Genomic DNA, 24,928 nt, shown 5'->3' with positions numbered 1-24,928 from the left:
CCCTTTTAATGTGGAACAGCTATGAGGAAAGTCCCTTATAATGAGGTACACTTGAGTGATCTGAGAATATATGGATAACTCTGTTGCAACTCGCTTTAGAATTTTTTGTTATAATGCTCCTGTATTCACTTTATAATATTCAGAAAATGATTATTAATCAAACTTTCTTGTTTCTTCAACTTTCTAAGTCAGTAGTATTAATATTTAAAAAAAAAACATCTCCAGTTTTGGTCTGTTGTCCTTTATCCAGCCGAGTTATTATTTGTTAACAGGAAAGACTGTGAGCCATTTGATAGAGACCAGCAGAGCTGTTTATCTGTATAGCAAGAGCATCACATGTACTAATATTTAACAAAAAGTGCTCCTGGCATTTAGTCCTTTGACCCATCTCAGACCTCTCAACTGTTCCTGTTATGGAGGAACATTCCCATTTTCAGACCTAATTTATAACATCCCTATTTTTGGCGGTATGCCCTTATTTTCAGGTTTGATTTACCCTTTTACATAATTTTCTAAATCCCCTTCATCACACATGATTGTTAAAGCTGTCCAGTATACATAAGAGATCAACATGTGGGTGACACCAGTAATTTAATGCAAGAATACATACATCTCCCTTTTTCAGAAGCAAAAGTAAATGACCTTGTGTGGTAGAATTTTGCAATACAGTTCATTAAAGTCCACAGATTGTATAGTGTCTCTGATAATGTGCTTATATTTCCCATCATTTCTGCCATTGTCAGTTTTTTTTTTAAGTGTTTCTTGTAGTATCTCACCTTTCTATTGAAAATAGGAAGAGTTATGTGTTATTTGCTATTCAGATTGTATGCCAATTAGATGTCCAGATTTTTGGCTGAATGTTCCTGTTTTTCAATGGCCTTTGTTCCCATTTTCAGTGTCAGCAGATTGAGAGGTGTGACCTTTCTTCTGGAGTTGACAAACACACGGAGTTTGGAGGATCACTAGTTAACATCCATACAGACTGTTTGAAGGAGCACAAATTAATCTGTCATGTTGTCTTTTTTTTTTTTTTTTAGCAGACGGATAATTTATGTCGATCATATTTTTCAAATTTTTCCCCAAAGCCATTTACGGTGCAGTATATTCAGTTTTGTGTTTGTGTCCTGCGAAGAATATTGAAAAATTGGCAAATGACCTGAGATTTTGGGACAAAAAATATCTCATAACTTTTCTTTACCTGCTGCATAAAACAATTATTTTGTATTTGAAACCTGATGCTGTTGCCCCCATCACCCACCTAGCAACTATCATTGAAAAATATGATCGACCCTCAAAATGTTGCCCCTGTACACCACAGAAAGGGGCACACTATTTTCAGCTGTTGCAACTTATACACATAAAAAGTTGTTTTTAGAGGTGCATTATTATCAGATAAGCATGTTTTGCATAACCATAGCCCTCAACCTTCCATCTCCAAAATGAGGAACACTAGCCTTCGTAATGTGGAACAAATGGGCAAAATGTGGAACACAAACTAATGGTTTACTAACAACTTCAACTAGGAAGGTCATAGGATGGTTAAAATATACTTGAGAGGTAACTGTACACATGAGACAGTTGTAAGCATTCTATGCTCGTTGATCCATAATGTTTCTGGGGATGCTCAGACAAAAATGTACTAATTTGAGAACACTTGAGTGTGCCTCGCTACACTTTTTGCGAAACACCTTAGTGAAAACCCACACAAAAGACATGCGGACTTTGCAGAGCCCCCCCCCCAACACACACAAACACACAAGTGCAACGATGAGCCCTAGACTACGGCCTCAGTTCTCTTCCAAAATAAGCACATCGGTATTGCAAGTGCCTGCCTCCCCAAAGCCATTTACGGTGTAGTATTTTCAGTTTTGTGTTTGTGTCCTGTGAAGAATATTGAAAAATTGGCAAATGACCTGAGATTTTGGGACAAAAAATATCTCATAACTTTTCTTTACCTGCTGCATAAAACGATTATTTTGTATTTGAAACAATTTACTTTTTATCTGAAGCAGCATAATTAAATCAAATCCTACAAGAATAAGCTTTTATTTTGGCAAAAATAAAGATAATTAGTTTGCAACAGCTGTGGGTATGGTCTGTCCTACAAAATCTCACATTTCTACAAAAAAATGTCCACCTTTGTTCATTTAAAAAGGTGACAACCCTACGAAAACTCATTAGACAATTAAGTCTCACGAAGGGATTAATTCTCTTGCCACACAAATTAGTGTCTGAAACACAGGTCAATAACAGCGCTCAGATTAATTGTTTGGCATCCCTGTAGTCCCAGCAAATGGCAAACTGCCATAAATTTCGTACTGCAATGCCATTCACGGCAGTGAGTTACGCGTTGCACTGCCACTTAGGAAGCTAAAACGGCACGGTGTTTTTGCCAGTGAGTGGTACCCAACCTCCTGTAAGAAAGGCACTCGTTTGTAGTATAGCTGATTGTGCAGCTAGGGTTGCCACCTTTTCAAATGGCCAAAGTGGGATAATTGTGGTACAGACATCAGATTTTGCAGGCCAAAAACATACCCACGGCCAGTACTTCACTTTTTTGCCTAAATAAAAGCTTATTCATGTAGCATTTTTGATAATTATCGTGTTTCTTATAACATTTAGTTGTTTTGGATACAGAATAACTGTTTTATGCAACTATTACATAAAATATAGGAAATAGCTTTGCCCTAAAATCTCAGGACATTTGCCATTTTTACAATTTTTTTGCAGGACACAACCGCCCAAAGAGGGACTGTTCCTCGCAAAGTGGGACAGGTGGTAACCCTATGTGCAGCGGTTTGTTAAACTTGCACATTATTTGTAGAATTCCAAAGATAAATACTGTGCCCTGTCTGGGGATGCAATGTATGGGACACAACATTTTTTTGAAGGGTTACTATTATATTGATTAAGTTCTTTGCTTCATCACGGATACGTCTGCTCTGAAATTAAAACATTCGTGGTGCATGGATTACAGTATTAGGGCGTGACAACGGAAACAAATATCACTAAGTGATGGTTTGAAACTTGGTTTTAAAATGCTTGTATTTTTTAGGCTTCGGCCCCACCTACCTGTCATCAGCCAGCTCTCTGGTTGGTGGCGCTGTGTGCTACAGATGACGGAGTGTAAAAACAATAACACTTTCAAACGGGCCAGCCCATCAGTATCAAACTTTAGTGCTCTGTGATTGTAACTACTTTATCGTGTTTGAGTGGCAGCTGTTAATAAAGAGCGGTGGTGCACTTTGAAGCAGTTTGTATTGACAGGTAGCTTTTTGTGCGGTTTTTATTACTTGTAGCACACGTTACTTCAAATGCTTTAGCATTTAGATGCTCGTCGCTTCGCTAGATGGTTTCACACTGTATTGCTTGGCAAGTGTTTGTGTAAGATGCTAGCGTAATAGGTACCGTAGTTTTCGGCACGCAATACCGTGCAAACTTGAACATTTGCAAGAAAAGCAGACGGCTAAGACCAGCTGGAAAAGAAATAAAGCTGAGAGTAAAATGAAACATTTAACACGCGTTTTTTAATAAGTGAACAGTATGCATAGATGTGGATGCATGCATCCGCATATATTTTATTTGCATTGTATTTACTTTATGTATCCCTTCCAGTAATAACGGGTCCTGTGAGAACTTCATGTAAGTTTTTGTGTGAGATGTTAAATGGGTTGTGAAGAATTTTAAGCGGTGGGAAACTGATAATGGAGTCTCTTGATTATGTTAACTTCTAAGTTTACACAAGTTAGAAAACTACTGGAATCGGACATCAGAGTTGATTCAAAGAATTATGAGTAGCGTGGGGTCAAATCTACTAAAAGGACGCCTCGGCTTTTCTTTGTCACAGCTTGTGCATTATTCAGGTAATTTTGCAAAGGTCTGCTTTAACTGGAGTATGCGCAGTGGTGTACAGGTTAGTGTTGCACTCCAGGTTTTGATTCGCTCATTTGGCTCCAGCCTGAAGTGCCTCCTGTGTGAAATCTGCATATCTTGCATTTTTACTTAGGTCACCACTTTCCTCCTACTTCCAAGTGACGTAATTGTGTGCGCTTGTGTTTGTGTTTTGTGATAGACTTTCTTCCCATTCAAGACTGATTATTTTAATTATGCCCATTGACTGCCAGGAGCCACTCTAGCTAAGGATTAATTAGGTACACGAAAATTAACGAATATATGAGTTAGGAGACTAGTAGCTTTGGATCTGTGTGAAATGTAAAGGTGTAGCAAGGCAAACAAGGTTTATTTAACAGCTATTAGATAAATTCAGTGGGAATTTGCATTCAAGGTATGGTGTGAAGTACAGTGTTCCTCAGTCCTGCTTTTATCATGTTAAATTTGATAAAGGGCATTATTAAAGAACATGTTTCTAAGGCACATCGGGTATACTTATTTAGCAACTTAGTTGCTAAGGATGCTGTGCAGATGCATCGTCTGGTCAATTTGCATATGGTATATGCAGTTCTTTTGAAATTATTCTGATTCTTATTTGAAAGCTGCTGCTATATGTGAAAATGACAGCCTGTCTTAGAATTCCATTTGTGTATAACCATGCCAACAAGTATTTTTTGCATGGGTAAGCCCCACCCACGCCTCCCAATACAAGGGACTATAGCCCTACCTCCCCTAATTATTTATTCTAATTCTGAGGCAGAACCTCCTCAGAGGTGAGCGTAACCTGTTTTCTCTGCAATGACAGATTGTGTTCATTCTCCACAGCAACACAAACATTAAGTTAGAATACGTAATTTGGTGAGGTGCAAAGGGGAGAGGCTTGTCCCCAACTAACCATTGTTTCAGTTTTAGTTTTTTGCACACACTGCTGTTGCACAGTTTAGCATGTCCTTCTGAAGAGCAGTATCATACATCTTTGCTTTGTGTATTTGTGGAGTAGGGCAATGCCATTCAAAATAATAAAGTACTTTTCAAAGACATTTGTCCCACTGATGCACCAGGACTGCAAGAGAAAAAAATCAGAAAAGCCATTGCAGTTCCTGCTAGGGTAGAAGGTGGCAGGATAAATGATGAAGGACTTTGTCACCAAGAACTGCATCAGTGCAATGTATGACAGGCCTGTAGTAGTAGCTGCCTTTACATGATTAGAAACCAAGACTCTTATACCTATAGTTGATTAAAAACTGTCATCAGCCTTTCTGGCCTATATCCCACAGAGGATGAGTGAGCAACACATCTATAATACATATACAGCACTGTTTACAAGTATCACTAACTAGTACAAGCAGACTTTTATGGAAGGTAAAGAATCAGTAGCTCATATATTTACTCTCTGCCTGCATGCTAGATATGCCACAGATATAACTTGTGAAGGTAAAGAATCAGTAGCTCATATATTTACTCTCTGCCTGCATGCTAGATATGCCACAGATATAACTTGTGAAGGTAAAGAATCAGTAGCTCATATATTTACTCTCTGCCTGCATGCTAGATATGCCACAGATATAACTTGTGAAGGTAAAGAATCAGTAGCTCATATATTTACTCTCTGCCTGCAGGCTAGGTATGCCGGAGATATAACTTGTGAAGGTAAAGAATCAGTAGCTCATATATTTACTCTCTGCCTGCAGGCTAGGTATGCCGGAGATATAACTTGTGAAGGTAAAGAATCAGTAGCTCATATATTTACTCTCTGCCTGCATGCTAGATATGTTGCAGATGTAACTTGTGAAGAAGCAAGCATTTCACATTTCAAATTAAAAAGCTTTCTTGAGCTGTCAGTCTGTTTGGTCATGCATTTAGCTCCTCATCTTCTTTCTGCTATTCCTTCTGTCTTTTTATAGATTTATTGGTACTTAAGTATTATCACAACCAGAACCTTATAGCCAATCATCTGTGATAGAAAGTTTACATACTTACTACTCTTACATAAAGAAAAGGTTGCATACGTCTGACTTGATTCTTCCCCTTCCCTGTGCTCTGTACCTTCCTTCATCAGAACAGCTTCTTTTCTGAGTACTTGATTAGGTATGTAGGTATCACTAGTGCATTTTCTTTATTTTCCGCTTGTAAGGAATACTTGCTCAGCTTCTTTTACCTTTCTTCATAAAATGAACCCTCCATTGCTTAGATCTTCTTTTTATTATACATTTCTTATCCTGTAGCAATTTATAGACAGCCACCTGGGGCTGAATTTATAAACAGCATTCTGGGTGTGTCATGTTAGCCTGCCTGCCCAGATTGCATTTTGTTTGAACATTTGATACAGACTTCAGAAATCTTTGACCTTCTAGTACAGAGCAAGCTCTCCCATCTTTGATGCCAGAAAGTTGTGTTTGTTGAATGTATTACCTGCAGGAGGACCATAAGAGGGGGAGACTAGGAAAGGAGTTGAGCAAGCTACTAGGTTTTTATGCTCTACATGGCAGCCACGAGTGGAGACAGTAGAATCTACAGCAAGCAGGCACATGTAGCTCCACAGTGAGGTTCAAGTGTAGAAGCATCCAAAACTTCTGGCCATTGATAATTATTGCATGTCACAGGGGAGGAAAGAAGAAACAGTTGGATAGAGCATAACTCCTAATAAAGCCCATCCATTCAGTGTTTCTCCACCAACCTTTGACCCTGGATGAGATCAGATGTGCTTAGTAGGCAATGGATGGACAACCATGGCTTGAACTTAGTAGGCATAACCAAAGAATATTACAAAATATGTGTTCCTTTTAATAAACTATATCTACTGCACATCAGAAATGTTTGAATGTACTTCTGTACAGTACAGGAGAAGATAATTGAGTAAAGCAACATGCCACGCTTTACAAAGGTGCCTATAAAACATAAATGTGGCTTGCAACATGCCATTTTGTTTATATTTTTGATCTAGTCACAGCTGAATGTGGAATTATCATGTACTTCCCCATTCACACACCTGGACAGGGCCATTAACCACATGGCACATAAATTAGCAGCTGCAGTTCACACCTTGATGCCAGTACTTTTACAGCAAATCTATCTATGCTGTCCAGCTCTCCCACACAACCCCCCTGATTACAGCATTATATTTCTAGGGCCACCACCTGCCCTAAACAGACCTCCCTATTTCCAAATTTGACCCTGGTTCAGGAAAAAAGATGGTGATTAATGCATGCATACATGCATTCACCATAGTGGTTAACTGTCAATTGACAGGTTTATGTATGTGTTGTGAATATGCATGTACCCTTGATGTTTCATGTGTGAATCTGCAGGAGCTAGGGACCATGTACATGGAATTTCACTAGCACATACAAGCCCAGCTTATAGCATGTAGATGTCAGGGTTGCAGTGTAAGTTTACCTGTTTAAATTACAGTGTGCTGCTCCATGAAATGAGGTAGCCTTGAAAATTTGCAGTGTTAGCCATGCATTACGCAGTGTGAACTTGAAGTGGTACAAATCTCACTAAACCTAATTTATATTCTTTCATAAATACAAACTCAGAACTACATGCAGTACTTGAAGCTTGACCTGAGCAGTGCTAAATTACTATGTTGTGGAGTAAAAACACCTCAGTATTTACAGCCCCATATTGCTAGCTGGTAAAATGGCATCCTTAACGGAGTGAAGTGATTCATGCCCACATTATCATTTCTAGATCCTTTTGCTTTTGTGTTGGCCTTTTCTTCTTCCTACAACAAATAGTTTCTTGCTGTTTGCAACAAATGTAGAGTTCATTTCATGAGACTGAAATACACTACATCTCAGCCATCATCTAATGTTTGTGCTGTTTGTGTATGGCTTAATATTTTTCTAGTTCTCCTGTAAGATACAGTTAACCAGGAATCAGCATCTCCTTATCACCCGGGACATTTGTCACATGTACTCTTTAATTCATTTATTACCACTGGAAACCTCTTCTTTCTCTCACACTGTGAAAAGAGATTGCTATAGGTCACCCTCCCAAAACCTGATTTTGATTGCATCACACCATATAGGTAAAACATATCAAACCCTATGGACTTTTACTGTTGTATTGCCATTACTGTCTACTGTGTATTATTCATTGTGTTACCCAACATCTTTGGCTCTGTTTTACAAACCATGTAATCCTGTAATCTTTTTATTATTGTAAAAACCTAAGGTATTTGTATTCTATAGTTTTACTACTATTTGTATTCTGTGCTTACTTAGTAATGGGAGCTTTTCTCCCCGGGCCTCTGGTGAAAAAGGACCTGTGTCCAGTCGGACTTTCCCAGTTAACAAATGTAAATAAACAAATAAATAAAAATAAATATAGGAAGCTTTGATTATTTGACAGTGGAATTAGACTGTTAGAATATGACATTAATAGCTAGGCTAATTGCCATTTAGTTTGTGCTACATACTGGCAGATATTTGGTATTTTTGATTTTAGTATTTGACATGGAAAGCTGGGTATTTTTGGCTTACCATGCATTTTCCACTTTATACTACAGACTGTTTTATTTTGTTAAGAAGAACTCTGTTTAATTAGAAAGAAGATGCATATGCATGTCAGCTTGTTTGGTGATCTCCGCAGTTATGTGAAAGATGAAGAATGTAATACTTTTTTTTAATCAATTCAGTATTCACTTTTTGTTTGACTCCAGACATGGACTTCTGCATGTATGCCATGCAAAAATAACTTACAGACCCAGTGGCTGGGATTCATAGACAGACCATTTTGCAGCATAAATTAGCATGGATAGTGACCATGTGCAGGGTGTCAGTAGGGCTGATATTGTGGGAGTGGGGGGCAGTCTGGGCAATTATCCAGGACCACAACCCTCTTTGGGATCCCAGTTACTAGAAAAATATAATAACAGACAAAAGTCATGCATGAGGTGGGTAATCAGTGAAAGAAAATAGAAAGCAAATTACAGCAAATTGCGTTTCCTGGCTACTGAGTTTTTGCTTACTTTGGAATTATCAGTAAGAATGTTTCTGCAGTTGGTTAGGTTGTCTTGGTGCTGTGCTTCCTATCTCAGATACTAGTATACAGTTTGGTTGCCATGCAGTACTACAAAGGATAAAACAGATAAGCATCTATGTTGCGCTAGGTTTGACAGAACTACTGTGTGTTTGTGAAACAAAGCTGAAATACATTACTGAGCCCAGTATTTTAAATTACAGTTAGACATCTGAGATGTACAGAGTAACAGAACGGCTATAATTGCTGGATATGGGGGTTCAAAATGGCTATAATTGCTGGATATGGGGGTTGTCAGTGTGGATGAAGGTAATTGACCCTGTCTGCTGTTACTTGCTCAGACTGAAAGCAGTCATTACTCTGACTTTGTAGCACTAGCATGTGTATTTGCTTGAAGCAAATTAGAATACTTTACTGTGGCTACTGTGTGTTTGTGTGTAGCAGAGCTGAAATAAATTACTATTGGCCTTTTTGTAATTTATTTTATTATCTTCGGAAATCATAGGTATATGCATTCATCCAGAAAGACAGACTCCATACCTAGCAATTATAGCCACTTTACTGGCCCTGATGTTATTTGCTCAAGTTACATACATTTATCTGAATGTGTGGGATTATTGTGAGTGGGGGTGGTTGGGGTATAACATAAATCTTAAATACATTATAATGGCCATTATTTATTTTTCACAGTCATTGAAAGTGGCTATACTTGCTGGGCATGGGGCTGTATGTGGCTAAAAGTGACTGACCCTGCTGTTGCTTAAATTATTCAGTTGTTAATCAGGCTGTTCAGATCTAGTGTGCATTTAGTAAAGCAAATTTGAATACTTTACTGTGGCTACTATATGTTTGTATGAAACAAATTTGAAAAGCATTATTATTGCGGGCACTAATTTTTATATTCATTAGACAATTCGAAGTGTATACAATCAGTCAAGTGGCAATAATTTCTGGGCAAAGGAGCTCATTGTGGATGAAAGTGATTCACTATGCTGTAATTTGATTATACCAAACAACCATTCATTTGGCTTTACAGGACTACTGTGCGTTTAAGTGGGAATACTTTACTGTGACCATTTTTAATTACAATCACTCATCTGAGGTGTCAGCTGTCAGTAAAGAAGCTGCAATTCATGGGTACAGAGACTGTGGGTAAAAGTGACTTACCCCTCCTGTTGCTTAATCACAATTAAGCAGTCATTGCTCTAGTTTTGCAGGAGCAGTATCACATAATGTATATTACTTGCTGAAATCAGTGTATTGCAATCATTGTTATGGCATATGATGATGCAGTCTGTCTAAGAGCAACTCAGTGGCCATAATTTCTTTCACTTTCTGTCACAATCAGGCATTAGCATTGTACACAATAAATGGCTATCATTGACTGTCCGGGCAGGATGTATGTAAAAGCAAATAATAATTGGCACAGGGGTGCAGCTGGTAGCATTGCCATCTCACAGTACTTGCTTCTGTGGTTGAGTTCTTGCAATGGTTCATTCTACATGTCCTCCCTTTCTTTCTGTGGGTTTTATCCAGGTGCTCTTGTTTTCCCCCAGCACTTCAAAGACATGCTTTAGATGAATTAGCATTCCTCCAACTTGCCTGTAGGTAAAGGTGAATTGGTGTATGTGTATGCATGCATGTGTGTCTGTGTGTAAGTGTGTGTGTGTGTTTTATAGCTTGTGACAGACCTCAGTTTTCAAGGGCAGTGTTGGTGTACGTATGCATGTGTGGATGCAAACAAAATTATGGTGTGCATATATAACGTCTTGTTTGCATAAAAAAAAAGTTATCAAGTAAAATAAGGCATAAAATGCATCGCAAAACATCTGGACACTTACAGCTTCTGGAGACTTGATTGCTGTACAACCCTGGCTGTATAACAAGCTTAATGGGGGTACTATCCTCAACCTCGGCCCTAGGCCACACCTAACCCAAACTGCTGTAGGCATGGAAAGTTCTAAGTTGCAGATAGAGCAGTCATGCAATGGTCAAAATAGTGTGGGATGCAGCACATGCTAATGACTACAAAATAACTTAGATATTGGGAACCCCATGCAAATGAGCCAAACACTTTATACAAAGAAAGGATCCCAAAATGGCAGAAACATTTAGAAATTTTTGAATATGTGACATTGCACAGTGTATTAGTTCTGGTTTAGGCACTTGGGCTTCAGGCCAGTTATTTTATATTAAGAAGGTTTGTGGTCTGCAGTCTTATGGGAGAAGAGGCTGGACTCTGCCCTTCTGAGCTGGGAATTTCTGGTTAAAGGTTTATAGTGCCTGAATATTTGAACTGTATCTTACGGAAATTGGTACACCTCGTTTGCTGTAGCATAGACTAGATCCAGGCCTGCTGAATATAGCTTTGTTTATATGCTTGTTGTTTGTTTGCTTGTTATTTCCCTGGAACGCTAATTCCACCTAATACGGCTTCTCAGCTTCTGTGGCTCACTAGTGATATCTGCATTGCTTACTGTACTTATTTCCTTGTTTCACTTGAAAGAAAGTTACTGTTTGTCGTTTTTGCATTTAAGTTACCTGTAACACATTGCACTTAAGTTACCTGGCACTTGCTCACTAAAGCAATTATATAAGTCAGCACTAAAAATTAAAAGCACTACACCCTCACTCCCCACTGGCCCTGGTTTTCCATTATTAAGGAATTCCCAATATTATTCTAGCATGTCCAAAGGTCAGTTGTCAATCTCCTCTCCGGTCCAGCTGGTGAATCTGGGAATCTTGAGGCAATGTTACAACTGCCTCATGTACACAGACAACCCTCTCCTCTTCCCAACAAATTCCAACACATGTGAGAGATGCAACCATATAGCCAAACTGGAGGCTAAGCTCTCTCAACTCAGTACTGGCATAACCAGTCAGGAGGAGAAGGAAACCATACTCACTACAATTCCAGTCTCACATAGACCTACCACGACAGCAAACCAAACACATAATCACACAAAAACATACTGGAGGCTCTAAATAAAGATCTGCTGAAGCAGCAGAGACCTCCAAAGCAGACACCCAAGCAGCCGCTACCCCAAAACAAAACACGTGCAACACATATCTCACAAAGCCAGTGTGCCAAACAGTCACAGCCCTTAAGACTAAACAACACACCTGATACACTTGTAATAGGTGACTCTATCGTCAGGCACACTGACGCCCCGCTCACCAGGCTGAACAAGGAGAGGGTCACGGTGAGCAGCCTGTCGGGTGCTAGGATCCGCCACATAACACAAGCACTCAGGTCACTCCAAGGCAAGTACAAATATGACTCAGTCATTGTCCATGCTGGTGTGAATGACCTGAGATGTACCTCTCTGGACTACATGAAAAGAGACATAAAGGAGCTCTCTGAGCATGTAGCCCAGGCCGGTATGACCCTGACCTTGAGTAGCATCTTACCCTCACCAAGAATGATGCCACAATATGAAGACAAGATGATCAATTTCAACAATTGGCTTAAGTACTGGTGTCATTCAAAGGGGATCCAATGCCTGTCAGCTTGGGATGATATGCTCGACAAGCCACGATGCTTCGCTAGGGACGGCTTGCACCTGTCACCTCTGGGCTTTGGATATTGGCAAAGGCTCTTGCTACCCCATAGTGCCTTTTTAGGCAAGGCTCAAAAGACAAACCCACCTCCATAGGTATCACAAGGGATAAGAAACTAAGAGTAATGCTGCTCAACGCCAGAAGTCTAAACCTCAAGATGCACGCACTAGAAACTCTCCTTAGCATGGAGAACATCGATATCTGTGCAGTAACAGAAACCTGGTTCAGGGCTCCCGAGAGCACCCCAGCACTACCAGGTTATACCTCATACCATGCTTTTCGCCCCAAAACTTGGACCGAACCACAAAAGGAGGGGAGTATCGATATTCATCAAAGATACCCACACCTCCAGGTTGGTGGCAAAGCACGAAGCATCAGAGACTATCCATGTGCAACTAACAGTGGGTAAAACTGCCTTCCAGTTTATAGCCTGCTACAGACCACCCTCCCAAACCCAGGAACCCCACTCGGACTTCCTGAGAACACTGGAAAATATGAAGGTCTCTCCAAACACCATTATATTGGGCGACTTCAACTACCCAAACATAGACTGGGAGCATTACTCTAGCTCCAACACCCTAGCCCAAAGGTTCCTAGAATTTATAAACTCAAATGCTATGGAACAACTTGTTACCACTCCCACAAGAGGGGAAAACATACTGGACCTGATCATCACCAACATGGGGACTCTATGCTCCAGACCAGAAGTGTATCCCTCACTGGTAAGATCAGACCATAAACTAATCTCACTGGATATTCACATCCCGACCCCACCCCCTGCCCAGAAAACCACAGTGAAAAACTTCTCTTAAGCAAATTTTACACTCCTCAAAACTGAGGTGGAATCCTTCAAAGCACCGGCCTGTGGAAAATATGGCCCAGACCGCAGAATCCTTTATAAACGCATTCTATGAACACCTTCAGAAATGCATGGATCATGCGATCCCAAATAAAACCAAGACCCAATCCTCCAAAGGCAGACGTCCTGTCTGGTGGACCCCAGCCATAAACAAACTATACAATAGAAGGAGGAAGCTACTAAATGATAAAGCAAAATCCCAAAAGGGAAGGCATCACTGATCAGTATTAGCAAAAAACTACGGGCACACATAAAATTGTCTAAGGCCAGCTTCGAGAGAAAAATTGCACAGAACACTAAGGATAATCACAAGGCTTTCTTTAGTTATGTTAGGAACCTGGGTGGTAATTCCCAGATATGCTCAGAATTAGTCCAAAATGACAAAAATACACCGAACCCACAGACATTGCCAACATCCTAGCTGACAGGTTCAGCGCAAACTTCTCCCTCCCCACCAAAGGGCAAATATCTATCCCAGCAGAGTGCTGCCCCTGACATCTCAGATGCTCAGGTAAGAGCCGCCCTCTCCAAAGCAAAAAACACAGCATCAATGGGACCAGATGGTGTCCCGGGCTGCGTCCTACATGAACTCAAAGAAGAGCTAAACCCAAACATAAAACTACTGTTCAATCTCAGCCTTACTACAGGATATGTGCCCAAAGAGTGGCATACAGCAACAGTGGTCCCTCTCCATAAAGGTGGTGCCTCAACGGATCCTGGAAATTATCGCCCCATAAGCCTGACTAGCTTGGTCTGCAAAGCTATGGAAAGGATCATCATGGACCTCATAAATAAAGATATTGGGGACCTACAAACACTGGATCCTACCCAGTTCGGCTTTGTTAAGGGCAGATCCTGCCTCTTAAACCTTGAAACAGTCACCAAGGCCATTGACGAGGGGAAGGTGGTCCACACAGCCTACCTGGACCTCGCAAAAGCCTTCGATACAATACCCCATTCGGGCATTATAGATAAGCTCACCACATGGTTAGAATTGCTGGAGCCATGTCAGACTCCAAACCAGTTACAAGTGGTGTCCCACAAGGCTCAGTCCTGGGACCTCTCTTGTTCGGTATATATTTCTTGGAGGTACAGGCCAACACGGAAGGACTGTGGCTGACCAAGTTCGCAGATGACTGCAAACTTGGTGCCATAATCGACTCTCCAGCCGACACAAGCATCCTCCAAAAGGGCCTCATAGGAACAGACAACTGGTGCCAGTGCCATGGCCTCAAGCTAAATGCCAAAAGGTGCATAGTCATCCCTTTGGCAAAACAAAGTGCCCACAAATTACCACATAGGTGGAAATCCATTAAGTACAGAAGAAGTAATTAGGGACCTGGGGACCCAAGTTGATAGCAATCTCTCATTTGACAACCACGTGGCCAAAGTGGTTAGAAAAACATTTTATATAGCCCACCTAATCATGAAGGGATTCACATCTAGATCAGGGGAGGTCATTGTGCCTCTTTACTCATCCCTCATCAGGCCCATAATTGAGTACAATGCCCCTTTTGGGATGTACCTTACCAGACACCTGCAGCAACTGGAAAGACCCCAAAAGTACCTCACCAAGAGGATCAAAGGGCTCAAACAGATGCCATATGCTGCCCGGTTAAAGAAACTCCAGCTCTACTCAGTGGCATACCGCCTGTTCAGAGGCGATCTGTGCCTGACGTATAAAGCCATGTCCAACCCGGAATTAATGGACATGCTGCACCTCAGAAAATCCAAATCCCATCGAGCTACGCGCTCGAGAGACTTGAACCTCAGCACTGAAATAAATAGGACATGCTGGAGGGACAGATTCATAACCCAGAGGCTCCCTTCACTCTGGAATAAAATCCCAGTCCAGGTTAGGCAGAGTCCCTCATTGACTCTCTTCAAGAGGAATCTTGATGAGTGGATGGGAGATCGTAGGTTTACCCCGGGTATCACTTCTGTGTCACTGTTAGATCGAGGCACCGTATACTAACCTCGAAAAAGGCATAGCAAAATAAATTTAAACTGGGTGGCGAAAGCCAAACACATTCTGGCTAGGCTTATAAATGCCCTAGGGCAGATAGCCTAGTATGAACCTATGAACCTATGAACATACAGTGTTGAAAGCCATAATTCATTATGTACAGTGGAAGCCATGCTTAGAAATGTAACAGCAGTAGCAACGGAGCATCTGTTGGGATCTTCCATCATAACTGGTGCCTGTAGTGTTGCGAGTTGAGACCATCTGCACCACCTGAGATACCACTAGCTCACAGACCAACAGACCATAGTACATTCTAGAATGGGCAAAGATACTACAGGGGACCTAGTCAGTCTGTGTTCCCTCAAGCTGAATCAAGTGGAATGTATGGTATACCTATTCCTGTGTTTACTATGGTAAGTGAATCCTTAGCCATCTTAAGTACAGGGTCCTTCCAGTGACATATGGGGCTACATTAGGGATATAGTAGGCATTAGCCTCACAAATTCTATACCAGTTCCTTGGTATAATGTTATTGCCTATGGGGGAGAATATCTTTTTTCCCCCAGAACAATGTAGGATAGAACCAACACCATGTGCACCTTTTTATGACATGCTTCCTTTCCCTGGTGTCCTGGGAGCCATAGATTTGCACATGTGTTGCTGTTAAGTCCCCATTTGGTCTAACAGGTATGTAATCCATCAGCAGGAAGGGCATCCAGTCCTTGGACTTCCTTGTTGTCTGTAATTTCCAGGATATTATTTTTACTCTGTCCATGTACCACCTGAGTATTTTACATGATTCACATATCTGATACATGTCTGACCTGTACAAGCAGTTCTATCACAAAGTCCCCTGCTTGGTGGATATAAGTACACTCAGACAATCTAGGTAGACAAGACTGTACATACAGGTACCATGCAAGTAGGAAGCAGGCCACACATAAAATGCTTTGTGTTGGGTTGTTGCAGGCAATGATGGATATGCTCAAGAGCTCTAGTTGATGACCCTAATATGCAGCTTCTCATAAAGCCATGCAGGAAATAGCCTATTGTATAGCCCATGTAGAAACATAAAATATATTGTAGTATGTATTTGTACTACTGAAGTAATGCTTCTGTCTAGACATCTCAGGGTAGACAATGCAATATAGTCTGGACATAAGAATCATGATTGTCATTGTTGTTGTGTGTGCAGTGCAGCACAACATGGCATTGCACAAACAGTGGAGCAGCAGTTGAAATTCAGGACAGGGTACCAGACTTAGCAGCAGTAGTAGGGCAAGGTGGAGAGTCGTGGGGGCACATGAAGTGACAGTACCACAGCTGAAGCAGATGTGGGAGCAGTTCATTGCAACACATTGTAAAGAAGTAGTGTTTGTTCTACAGCTATAGGCTATGACACAAGCACTACAGAACAAAATGATGCATGTGACACTTAGGCTGTGCATGAACTGGCCTTGCTGTACATCAGACATCACCATACCCGCACATGGTGGATGGTGAGAAGAGCACAGTCGTCATTACTTGCAGAGATGGAGGGAGACAATTACAGGTGACTGCAGTACTGTAATTATCTGATATGATCATGGGAGGTGAACGTATTGTAGCCATATAAATCCCAGCACACAACTAGGACCATGACCTTTACTGTGGCTGTAAAGAAAGATTGCCAAAGCCTCCTAGAAGAGACTGCAAAAGATTCCAGCCTCCAGCACTCAAGATAACACCTACTCCCTCACCACGCATACATAGTGTGAATCTACATGGCTCATCAAAGAATCACCAGGAAAGCAGGCCTAAGCCCGGAAGGGCCACCAAATTTGCTCTCACACAGAGAAATGTTTTATCCATAGGTAACTCAATAGTTAGGAATGTATACCCAGGCATGTGTCACCAGACTGGACAGTAACAAGATGGCTGTAAGCTGCTTGTCTGGTTCCAAGATCAGCAATGTCACAGGTACTACATGGGAATATAAGCCAGACAAATATGACTACAGCCTAGTGCTTATATGTACATCTCAGCTTAATGTGCAGTTAAGATCTTGTGGTACTTTAATCTTCATAGTTTTTGTCACCTTTAAGGTGCTATACAGAGATACTTCTGCATTGAAAGGGACATTTCTGCATCATGCTCCTCCAGTCTCATGGCCCTGGCTTTTGCTGGCACTAATGTTTCATCATTTTAACATTTTGCAAATTTTAGTTAATGCAGTCACTGTTACACAGACTGGCCAGATTTTAAGTGGTAGGCTTGATAGCATGTTCCTTAAGACATTTTTTGCACTAGTTTGCTTTGGGAAGCTTATCTTAGAATTACTCAGTGTCAAAACAGGTGCTAAGGCCTAAAGGTACCCGGCTTTGATCCAGTTTGTCATCTGCCTCAACTTGTGTTGTCTTGATTGCCTATTTGACAATTAGATACATAGCCTTTTGTTGTAGAATGTAACTTTTCTGCCCTTTTTGATTGTCTGCCTGGATGTTCTGATATATAGGTAGGATAACTGTACAGCAGTATTACAACATGCAGTTATAAATGCCAGTATGCTATGAAGGCCGTGCTGCTGGAGCAAAAGGCATTTTTTTCTCTCTACTTTCGTTGTGTGTTCTTTGAATATCTAGAGACAGTAATTGTGATCCTTAGAACTGTAGGATTTCAAGTGCAAATTATGAGAATTACATGTTAAATCAATGACCACAGTGTTTCAGAAATCTGTAAATATTCCCCTTCTCTGAAGTTCAACAGTCTTAAAGTTATTATATATAGGAAGCAAGGATATAACGGGGTACAGCTCCTATAGCAATAAGATCAATGGGTACAGGGGAAACTCCTCTGCAAACAGTGTTTTAAAGATGTAATGGTGAGTTTCAGCATTCATTGTTATCTGTTGGCATTACAGTTCAGGTCTTGCAATTATGCTGATGAGCCCTTTTCCATTGCCCAATTACGATGAGGAGCCCTTTTTCATACCCCATTGCCGAATTACAATGAGGAGCCCTTTTTCATACTCCATTGCCTAGAATCAGCTCATCCCACCAAACAGCTCTTTTCTTCCTCTGTCGTACTAGCTAAATTCATTTGTAGGGGTCAAGACATGACTGGGTGGGCTATCATCTATACAGGTAAGGTACTTTTTAGACCTTACCATCTCCTCATGATGACTTTTGGTACACCTTCTGGAGTAGACTCTGCGGTGCTGGGCGTAATAGTATCCATGTGTTGTCTGTCTCTCTCTCTCTCTCTCTGAGACGCACACACACCAGATCCCATTTGCAATGCAGTCTCTTCGCTGACTAGCCTGAGGTGCCATTCTTTCCCTGGCTTGCTCCCCCCCGCTACAGATAAATAAATAAAAAATAAAACAGACAGCTTTCCTCCTCTGGGGATAAATGAGCCAACTATGGCCTGTCAGTGCCCCCCCCCCCCCCCCGATGGTGTATCAAACTGTGTTAAGGTTGGACACAGTCAGCGATCTGCTTCCAAGGAATCAGCTATCCATAAAGCACAATAAATAATAAAATAAAAATTAAGTCGCTATCAATATGCAAGAGCATTTAGGTTTGCTCTGATTTTCACAAAAAAAATCATTAAAGATCTGTCGTTCCTTACTATAATAACTGGTCACTCGCAAATAATCCTGAATACTTTTTATTGGCATTTTCATTTGAAGATCAAATATGTCAAATAGGCTTAGTCTGTGATTGGTAGCTATTTCAGAACAAAACCCTTCTGGGATTTCTTTGCTGCAGTAAGATCTCCGAATGATTACTGATGGCAAGTAATTGTGAGTAATGAGTATATTTTGACCAATTAATGCAAGTTCACCATGTTGTGATGTGCCAAAAGGTGACTGTAATTCTGCCACTTAGGAGACAAGGAACAAAGTTCCAACACTTTCCACATTGCTTTTCAGCACACACTGTACTGTTGCAATTTAAATAACAAACTTCAGATCTTATTAAACCCATAGAAAAAAATCAGTAACACAAAGAGCATCCAAAGTGCAAACTGATACTTCATTTTGTGACGAGCACTTCTATATGGAAATATAATTTATTCAAAGGTGCTGCTATCATCTTGGAATATGTTATAGTTAGGAAACAGGGCTCTCCTCCTTACATGGCTTGATCAAGGATACTTTTCACCTGCTCTTAACATTCTGTTGAAAACAGATTTAGTGAATTATTTTGTTGAACTGTGTATTGCTAATCCATAGTAGAACCCAATATTTTATGTTTTGGGAAATGACAAATGGTTTCATTTCACAGGTGCAGTCTCTGATCTAGTATTAATCAAGTCAATGTAGTGAGTGCAGTAAAAGAAAATGACTGCAATGGCTAGTAAAAACTATGTTACAGGCACACTTTGAGATGGTCTGAAAGTGTGTTCATTTTATTGCATTTATGAAGCATTGCCTTTCCTGGAATATTCTTCCTTTAATTTTTAGGTATCCATGATCCAACAAAGTTGTTTGTATTTTGTTTTATTTAATGCCTCTATTAATTCCTCTGCCTGTATATTGTTATCAGCTCATTTGGTCTTTTTTCTGATTAAAACTTTTGGAACAACTGTGAAGTTATTCAGTGTAAGTTAAGATGTACTGTAATGTGTTTCAAAGTACTGTTCAGGATAACATACACTGTGTACAGAGTATCATTAATTTATATTTTTTACTTAGTAAAAATTGTAAATAATTGAGTTTGCACTGAAGAAGGTAGTGACATTTACTGAATGGCATGACACTCCTGCCTGTTGAATTCATCATGATATCTTTGTAACATCATTTTCAATATAATCTTATTTTGTTGAAGGGAGAATGCTTTCATTTGCTTGACTTAAAGTTAGTTCTATTGAGCTGTGCAGGTGATATCTTTATGGAGTTTGCATTACATTTTTTTTTGTAAATGTGCTCATGTTTGCTTTGTTAACTGTGCATCTTAGGCAAGTAACTTCCTGACCTAAGGTGACCACATTAATTCAGTTTTGTCATATCCTCTCAGTTTTTAAAAGTAAACAGAAAATGCATTGTACGTATGTGAAGACAGGAAGTTTAGCTTTGAAACTGTTTTTTTTTTTTTTGTATAGATACACCATAATTCACACTGCATTCTTGAAAAAAAGAAAGCCTTTTTTTCAAAGTGCCAGTCTTCCTTTTGTAGGTTTTATATGAACGTGAGCTATGTGTTATAATTCAAAGATAACAGTTTATTATATCCATATAGCTATTTGTGTATAAATATTCTCATTGAAAAACAACAGATGTATAGTTAACATTTTTATTGTAAGTGCAAGAGATTCAGAAAGTGTTTGAACTTTCAGATTATATAAAGAGTTCTTTGTCTGAGAGCGGAAATATGAATAGTGATGTAATAACATTGGCTTCTGGTAGCTGTGACTGCCAGCTCTGAAGTCACACCAAAAGACAAGAGCTTAAAAGTTGTTTTAACAGCTGAGATAAAATGTCTGTGTTTCACTAGTGCTGCTATGGTAACTGTTTGGTAAATACTGATGAGGCAGAGCAAATTAAAAATAAAGTCCTGTCAACTTTAGCCTGTGACTGTATGACACTATGCATGTGTACATGCTTTTGTGTTGAAGTAATGTCCATAAAATATTCTGTCTACATCCCCTCTTGCTTTGATGGGGCCGTATTGTTTAACTTTATTGTTAGATGCTGTGCTACTAACCTTCCATTTCCTATTGACTGTACTAGCTAGTGTCAAGGTTCTTGTCTTTACTGATGGTCTTAAAAAAAAATAAATAAAAAAAAGGTTAATGCAAGAGATGATGCCTTTTTTCCTGCTCTACCAAACCTTGTTTTGAGCATCAAGTCTGGGTCATGTTGAATGGCATCACATAATGTTTAACAACTGGAGAGCTAAAGCAGGAGAATGAAAGTATATTTTGTAGTCCTGGTAAGTGATAATGTTAAGTTGTCAATCTCGCCTTCATTCTTGCTGGATGGGTTGCTCCGACTCTGCCAATACTAAAGCTCGAGAGCTATTTTTACCAGCTCGAGGCTCCCCTATATTCCACAATGCTAGGCGGTAAATACCCAGATCTCGTATGCCGCTTTAGCTGCGAGGTGCTTGTTTCTACCGGCTCTGCAGGTTAGTGAACTTTTATAGTTGTTAAACACTAATATCCCCTTATTTTTCTTTAGGATAGTTTCTTTAAATAGTCTTTTAGTTATCTATCCCTAGTTTCATTCGGGTTACCCTATTGTTTTCCCATTTATCCCCTGTTAGTTTCCGTAGGCCTTCGGGCCCTCCCTACTTCTTTCCCCTAGTCATACCTTTTTGTGTGAGTGATTAGCTAGTTTTCCTTAAAGGTGTGTCTGTGTGTGTGTCTGTGTTTTACAGCCACTTTAGAATGCCTAAAGACTCCAAGGTCTCAGGCTTCAAGAAGTGTGACTCGTGCTGTCAGAAAATGTCTCTGACAGACGGTCACACTTCTTGTGTATATTGCCTGGGACCTTTGCACCTGCAGGACTCTTGTTCTGTCTGCCACGCTTTCAGTCCAAGTCCTGCAGGAATGCAAAAATAAATTGATACTTCGAGGCTTATTAAAGCCTGAAGGCTCCCTGACCCAGACCGCGTCAGGAAAACATTCTAAGCCTTCCAAGGCGTCGGCTCCAGCTTCGGAGCCCTCTGATGGTGGCTCTAAGGCTGCTTCGACATCGACTCTCTCTGGAGCCGATGTTTCCAAGATTCAATCTGTTTCCTCGGCTCCGGCTGGAACCGAGAAGTCCGAGACTCAGACGGCTCCGATAGTTTTGCCGGAGCCATCTACTAGGAAGAGGTCGAGATCCCCATCCATTGGCTGTATCCACTTGGCCCCGAGATCTCCACTTTTATCAGAGAGGAGTCATAGGTCCCACTCCTCTCGGTCCTCCAGACTGTCCAACCACGACTTAGAGAGGGTGGTGAGCAGATTTCTCAAGTCCCAGGCACTGGCCCAAATGCTGCATAGCCCTACTCAACAGTCAGTGGCTATACCCATCCCTTCCTCAGTTCCTCCTCCGATTCCCATGAGTTCGGAGCCGGAGCTTCTGGGAGCCGTGACTGTAGGTGCGTCGGAGCCGATACTTCCTCTTTCGACTCCGTTGTCGGCTCTGATCTCCTCCTTGGAGGGATCTGGGCGCCGGGCTTCCCTCGTCGGCTCCGAGGGGGCAAGTGGCATCGGACCCTTGTCCGACCACGTTCTCCCTCTTGGAGCTTCGGCGCTGGTGAGCTCGGCCCCGACATCGGCTTCGGAGCCGTCCCTTTCAGTGCCGGGAGGAGTCCTCGTCTCTTCGGAGCGGGGATCTTCGGCCCCGCCTGATCGGGGCGCCTTCGAGGTCATGTGGAGCGTGCTAGACCCGGTGTCTGCTCCACGGTCGGCTCCCTCAGCTCCTCCCTCTACAGTGCCTGCGATGGTCTCTACCCACTCTCTCGTCCCAGACCGTAGAGAGCCAACGTCTCAAGTTTCCCCACTGGGAATATCCTCCTCTTCCGAGGCTTCTCCTGATCCTTCAGGGGAACCCCCTCAGAAGAAACAATGCAAGAGGAAGCATATTGACTCCCCCGAGTCTATCACCTCGGATACCGACTTGGATGAGTCAGAAGGGTCCCCACGGTCCTCCTCCTGAGGATGTCTCTTTTTCAGACATCCTTGAGATCCTTAGACAGAGGGGGAACTGGTCCACCCTTAACCCTTCAGAGGACGAGTCGGTCTACCTTGAGGCTTTTGGCTCTCGCCCTTCCACCTCCTGGGTATCTCCTCCCTTTGACCCCCTCATGGAAGTGGTGGCAAGGAAGGCGTGGACAGCCCCTGATACGGTGGAACCTACCCCACGAAGGCCGTCCAAATTTATTACAGCTCCTAAGGACAAAGAATTCTTATCCAAGGGCGTCTCTGTTGATACTATGGTGGTGGCCGCAGCCACTAAGAAGGAATTAGCCGATCCTTCGGTACCTATCCATCCTCCTAATAAGGAATCTAGGACTATGGATAGGTACAGTAAGCGGATGTTCTCCTCAGCGACCTTTGCTATGCGTTCGCTGAACTACTTGTGTCACTTCACCCGTCTTCAGAGAGATATGCTCAAGAAAATGGGTGATGCTTTGCAGGATCCAACAACTGAGGGGTTTCGAGACAAAATGAACTCCCAGTTGGCAACCCTGAATTCAATCGTCAACTTCTCCATGCGGCTTATTTCCTATGCAGCCGATGGGGCGAATAGGGCCGCTGGCACAGGTGTAGCTTTGCGACGTCATGCCTGGATGCGGCTTTGTAACTTTGCGGACCCTTTCAAGGCGTCCTTCACCAATTCCCCTTTTGATGGTTCAGCGTTGTTTGGACCTCAGGTAAAGGACATGTTGACTAGGTGCGAACACGATGGCAAGACTCTCTCTGCCGTGGGAGTCCGTTTTTCTACCCCTTCTAGACCGTATCCCAAGGGTCAGAAGGGGGGTGAAATATGGTTCCGCAAATCACAGGGAGTCTCGCCTGATGCACGAAGTCAGTTCCCCTCTAGAGGCAGAGGGGCGAACAACAATAGACGCCGCCCTAGGGGCAGAGGGGGTCCACAAAATCAAGGTAGCAGAGAGACTCTCTCTGACAAACCTTTTCAGCATCCCTGAGGAGCTGCCTGACTATCCACCTTCGGAGGCAGTCGGGGGAAGATTATCACTGTATCCAGAAGCCTGGCTTTCTCTCACTCAAGACAAGTGGGTACAGTCGATTATATCTGAGGGTTACAAAATTCCCTTTGTCCACATCCCATCTCAACCAAAAGGGCCCCTTCCAGACGTTCCACCCGGTCTAAGGGAACAAGCAGCGCTAGAAATATCAAAGCTGCTGTCAAAAAGAGCTATCCAGCCAGTCCTGGCAGACCAGCAAGGATCCGGAATCTACTCCAAATTCTTTTTGGTTCCAAAAAAGACAGGGGACTGGAGTCCGATATTGGATCTCAGCAGACTAAACAAGTCTGTAAACAAAACAAAATTCCGGATGGTCACGCTTCAGTCCATTCTACCCTTCTTGGGTCAGGACAATTGGATGTGCTTAATAGACCTTCAGGATGCGTACTATCATATCAAGATGCAGACGCTCCAGAAGGTTCCTCCGCTTCCGGCTGGGAGCCAGTCACTATCAGTTCAGAGCCCTGCCCTTTGGTCTCACTACAGCCCCCCGAGTGTTCACCAAATGCATGGCAGTGGTCACGGCTCATCTGAGACGACAAGGATTCCAGCTGTTTCCATATTTAGATGACTGGCTCCTTACCGCTACTACCAGGCATCAACTTCTCATATCCAGAGACTACACCATTCATACTTGTCAAGCTCTAGGCATTTCCATAAATTTCGAAAAATCTGCCTTGTTGCCTTGTCAGTCTATTACCTTTATAGGCGCCACCTTAGACACAATTCATCTTTCCACGAAGCTAACAGAGCAAAGAGTATCAGATATCCACAAACATGTTCACATTCTTCTTCAGTGTGACAGGATCAAAGCCAGATTTGTCTTGAAGGTTTTAGGTCTCATGGCAGCTGCCATTACACTTCTTCCCCTAGCCTGCTTTTACATGCGGATCCTCCAGTGGATGCTGTTCTCTCAGTGGTCCTTCCAACAACTTCCAATGTCTCACAGTATTCTGCTGACCCAATCATGCAAGAAGCATC

General features: G+C 41.7%; 1 protein-coding gene across 1 annotated transcript in view; it reads left to right on the top strand.

Annotated features, from left to right (window-relative positions):
• Positions 1-3,145: 3,145 nt before the first annotated feature.
• The window catches only part of TMEM71 (transmembrane protein 71), a 449,505-nt gene continuing 427,722 nt past the window's right edge, over positions 3,146-24,928 (top strand). The window contains exon 1 of the mRNA XM_044067053.1: positions 3,146-3,267. The gene's annotated coding sequence lies outside the window, so the exon portion shown is untranslated. The remainder of the gene's footprint in view (positions 3,268-24,928) is intronic.

The sequence above is a fragment of the Protopterus annectens genome, chromosome 3.part1 (genome assembly GCF_019279795.1).
Source record: "Protopterus annectens isolate FY-2018-M chromosome 3.part1, PAN1.0, whole genome shotgun sequence".
Classification (NCBI taxonomy): Eukaryota; Metazoa; Chordata; order Ceratodontiformes; family Protopteridae; genus Protopterus; species Protopterus annectens.
This window is presented reverse-complemented; position numbering and strand designations above follow the sequence as displayed.